General features: G+C 49.0%; 1 long non-coding RNA gene across 1 annotated transcript; it reads right to left on the bottom strand.

The window, feature by feature from the left end:
- Nucleotides 1–271: 271 nt before the first annotated feature.
- On the bottom strand, nucleotides 272–4,364 carry LOC308200769. Its single transcript, XR_013955791.1, has 2 exons — nucleotides 2,775–4,364; nucleotides 272–640 (listed from the first exon to the last, which is right to left on the bottom strand). It is a non-coding gene; the product is annotated as an uncharacterized lncRNA (long non-coding RNA).
- Nucleotides 4,365–4,863: the final 499 nt, after the last annotated feature.

The following is a 4,863-nucleotide window of genomic DNA, read 5'->3' as shown; positions in this document are numbered from 1 at the left end:
TATGGTCCATTTCCCCCTTATTCTCCCACCAGAGCTGGGGCAGGAGCTTATGTCCTCTCTTATGGAGCAGGACCTTGAGCATAGATCACCCCTCTGGGGCAACTCTGACCTAATGATATGAGGACAGCACAACTTCCAGAAGGGAAAAGGCAGCAGGTCAGCCCCCTTCCTTCATCAGGTCTATTTTCTCTTTTAAAGCCCTGAGAACTCCCCCTCAATGAGACCCCTTGGGTGAGCACAAAGGCCTCGTTTTGAAGGGCTCAACGAAAAAGCAGAAAACACTGCACCGTGCAGCACTGCCAAGGGACAGAAGACCCCAGAACTGGCAAGGGGCAATTTCTAGGACTTGCCAGGCTTTAAGGAGAAAATCTGCAGTGCCTACAAGCTTCAGGTTTATTTTGACCAGCAGCTGCACAGGCGTTTTGAGAATCCATATTTTGGACATAGGTGTGTAAGAACCTTTGTACACCTAGTCTAAGCTGCTTTTGAAAATTGGTTTCAGATGGCTCTGCAAATATTATCTTATTATTACTTTGTTGAATGGGGACCAAAATCATTTGCTCGGAAAAGGTGTGTGTTGGCTAGAAATTGATCTTCAATGTGTAGCTTAGATTTCAACTGAAGATGGCAGAAAAGCATCCTAAAAGGAAAATGTAATAAGTTCTGGTTTAGAATTCTTGTGTATATAGCAAAAATCAATTCATTTTTGTAGAATCTAGGATCAATAATATGTATCTGTTCTCCTGGACACAAGTATTTCTAAAATACCATTCAAGTCACGGCAGGCCTTATTTAAGTTAATGAGAGTTTTGCCATTGATTGTTCGGTCACATTTCACTTTATATTTCTTCATCGGTACCTGGTGTTTTTGTTGCGCACAGATTTTAACTCCTCAGTGAGGATTTGTTTGTTGGTTTTTTGTTTTTGTTTTTTTTTTTTCCCCAGGTTTTCTGTCCTCTACTAAAACCCTATGCACTCCCTTCACTATTGATTACATGCACAGAGGCTCGTATCTTGACCCTACAACTTATTTATTCATTACTTGAAAAGTGAAGATAAAACATCAGAAAGGAAAAAGTGAATTGTGTGATTATCCCATTAACAGTACGTTTTTTGAGAATATACCGATTTTCTAACCAAATAGAAGATTTTTTTTAATGCCATGACATGTTCCAAACTATGATAAGGTTTTGGGCTAATTAAATAAGAACTAAGGTTTGTTAATGTACTGTTTTTGTGATAGATGTTAGTATGTCGAGTCTTTGCTTCTCTTTTGCTTCATATTTTAAAGTTTCCTTTTATGCGTGTGAAAAATGAGTAAAAGTGTCAAGTCTTATCACACCTGACCTTGCTTTTTGGCTAGCCCCTTTCCCTTATCTATCAAACACATTACTCTCCCCATCATAACGTGGTAGTGCAAATATCGCAGCTGGCCAGCAAACATGACCAAAGCTACCTTTAAACTACCTCTAAACTCTTTAAACTCAACTAAAAGGCTGATTAGGTTCCACCTCTTTGGTCATTATCTCATTTCGATAGCCACGCAATGAAAAAGCAATCTAGTAAAAAGCTGTCTCATAGGAAAACTAGTTAAAGTGTGTGCTTGCTTAGGACGGCGTACTTAAAGAAAACAATTTATTCGTTTCTCCAAACCAACTGTGTAAACTAGTTTAGCTGTTTGCCGAGGCTTGGAATGAACAAACTTTGTCGTTTCCTCCCCGAAGCTCCCAAAGAAGGAGAGGGGAACGACCGGGAGCTTGGCGGGGCCGCCGCCGGCCCCATCCCACAGCGCCCCGGGGGCCGCCCGGCCCCGCGCCCCGGCGGAGCCCCGCAGCCGCCCGCGGGGGGGCTTCGTGATCCCCCCCTCCTCCCCCCAGGAGCTGAGCAAAGCGATGGGCACCCCGATAGCCGTGCCCCGCTCTTGTTTGTGGCCAGCTGATGCTCGCCCCGGAATGGCCTGGGAGGTGCGTTCCCCCTCCTTGAGCCCTGACAGCCCCCCACAGCCCCCTTTCAAACCTAATTTAAAAGGAAGAGATTAGGAAGGGGAGGGAGAGGCTGAGAGGCAGGGCGGGGTGCGAGGCTGCAGCCCGCATGTGTAGGAAAACCACAAGCCTTTCTCGGGCGATGTTTGCTCGGGTTTCTTTTGCAAGCGCGGCACAATGGCAACTATTCAGGAATCGGTCAACATGACCTGGCGCTAACAAGCCCTAAAAACATATATGCTTCATGCTCACAGAGCCTAGGAATCATGTTTTTAAGTGGGATTTACTTTACTTTGTCAACAGAACAGGTACTGTGGCAAATCCCTGCTGTAGAGGGAAAGCGGTCAACGTTCCCTCCTCCCAGAAGACCCCAAAACCTTAGTGGGTCCCTGTACAGGGAGTCAAAACCTACAGGATTTGTCCAGAGCCAAAACTAGCCTGGAGAGGAGAAATGCCCTGGGATGTGCCCAGGCGACCCTCCCGGCCTCTCCCACTGGGCATCGCCCCCCCCTCCCCCCCCGGGCTACCAGAGGGGCGAGCGGGGCGAGCTCAGCCGAGTGCCTGCAAGAGAGCACGGAGAGGCGGCCGGCCACGAAAGGGTTACGAGCAGGCGATCGGGGCTATTTGTCACCGGTACCAGCAAAAAATAAATAAAATAAAATACTGCTAATAATGAATTACTGATTAACGTGATCTGTCAACACTCCTTTGCCCCGCGGGACTGCAGCCGATCTATTAGCTGGCACCTCCTTTGCCATCTCCCTCACCTTGCTAAGCCTTTGCATCTCTCACCTGGCCCTGAGTCATGGGTAAACAGCGCCGGGTGCCAGGCTGTGCCCGGGGTACCAACCCGGGGCAGGCACCTCCCGGGGCCGGGCGAGCCTCCCCGCCCCGAGGCCAGCTCGGAGGCTCGGCCTCGCCTCGAGGCTGGGCTCCGCTTGGTGCCGGAGGCTCCTGCGGGAGCAGAGCGTAGCCTCCAGGGCGCACAGGAGCGAGCTGAGCTCTCCATCTCCCCGAGGTGCGCGGCCAAGGGCAGAGGAAAACCTCACCCGTAGGCATGTAGAGCCAGGGGTCGAGGGCTTGCTCCGGAGCGCATCCCTGACTCTGCAGGAGGAAGGGAAAAAATAAATAAAAGCAATAATTAATAAATTTTTTTTTTTGAAAAAGCTCACAAGTAGTTGGAAAAGTTTGTTTTGTGCAGCAGAGCGTGGCTGCGCGCAAAGGAAACGTGCAAATAAATAAATAAAGTCAAGAGCACCTTAATTAAAATTGCTGGAGATGCACGGCCGCGGGGCTCGGCAGCTCCGCACCCCCGCCCGGGGACCCCCCTCCCGAGCAGCCCGGGGGGAGCAGCAGCAGCCTCGCTGCGGGGAACGGCTGCAGGGCAGCAGCCCTCCCAGCGCAAATTAATTCATCACAGAGCTTGTTAAACAATTTGCTGAGCGGGACTGTCGCGGGCTGTGTTTTATTCATTTATTTATTTATTGTTATTACTTTTTGGGGAGGGGGGTGGTGGTTTTGTTTTTAACCCCTCTCCGGGGGCAAACAGCAGCTGGCAGCCAAAAGACTTTCTGAACTGTTTCATCTGGGGAAAGTGTGGAGGAAAGCACCGGCTGGCTCTCTCCGCATCTAAATATGCTTGAATATAATTGACCGACCGCCGCTATGAAGCATCTGACGTGGCTGATGCTGCTGTACTCAGGTGCTTTGAAAGTCCCAGGAAATGCTCATTTACAGGGAGAACTTGTTAAAAATAAAGGGCTCGGATTAAATGAAGAGGCTAAAGGCAATTGTTTGTGCGACCGCTCGCATCACGGTTGCAGAAGCACTCCTACACCCCTCTCCGTATTTCAGATTTTTAGTTTAGAAAACCCTGGTAGCTGTGCGGTACTAGTTCATAGAAATCCTTCACCGTATTTCCCGAAAACCTCGTCTGTGCTGTAGGACCTGCTGTGTTAAATTATGATCCAAAGGCTGTGGGGTGGGAACAATCAATCAGAATACCTGGGGTAGTGTGTAATGTGTGTGCTCTTGCCAGCGGGAGCAAGCGGCCCCTGAACACAGTCCCCCAGCAGGTTAAATAAATATGATACTATAGACAAACCGAGAGGATCACATGGCTGCATCAATCAGCTGTTGATAAAATACAATCTTCCTTTAATACACGCTGGGAAAGTTATTTAACACTTACAAAACCTGAATCCAGTGCTGTTTCTTTTAGTAAAAAGGGAGAAAAATATTCTTTGAAGGTGCAACTCTTTTTAAAAGGCAAGGCGAGGTGACAGTTGCATTTTCCTGGGGGAAATAATAGAAAGCTTTTAATGAAGCCACAGACACCGTACAAAGTACGTGAGCCGCGATGCTGGAAAAATACAGGAGCTATTAAAAGAACAAGTCGGTCTCGAAGTGGCCGGAGTCGATGCGGGGCTGCGCATCAGGGTTTATTTCCTTTTCATTCATGGTTTCACAGCCCGGGTGGCTGAAGGGCTCCCGAGAAAAATTTTTGCTTGGCGTGCAATTAGGGAAGAGCACCTCGGAGGAGGGAGCCACCGGGGGGTCTCCCCTCCCGGATGGACATTTAGGGCAGTCGCAGGACGGTCTGACCAGCGGGGCGGACACGGGTGCCTTCAGTACGGGTTGTCAGAAAAACGAGAGGAGAATTTCCTAGAATTCGGTTCTCCGGGGTATTTTGGAAACAAAAAGTTGCCAGCAGCGGCTGATCGCGAGGGTGGGAGCGAGTGGGGCAATGGGGTGCAATGAGTTTCCCCTGTTCTCAGATAAGGGAGCGTGGAAGAAGTTTGGCTACTGAGAGAAAAAGGGCTGACACCCAAATACGCTTTGAAATTTCCTCCTATTCGTTAACTTCCCGCTTTCCCCTCGC

This window comes from Anser brachyrhynchus (assembly GCF_964034855.1).
Source record: "Anser brachyrhynchus genome assembly, chromosome: 11".
NCBI lineage: Eukaryota > Metazoa > Chordata > Aves > Anseriformes > Anatidae > Anser > Anser brachyrhynchus.
Note: the sequence above shows the minus strand (reverse complement) of the source record. Positions and strands in the feature narration are given on the sequence as shown.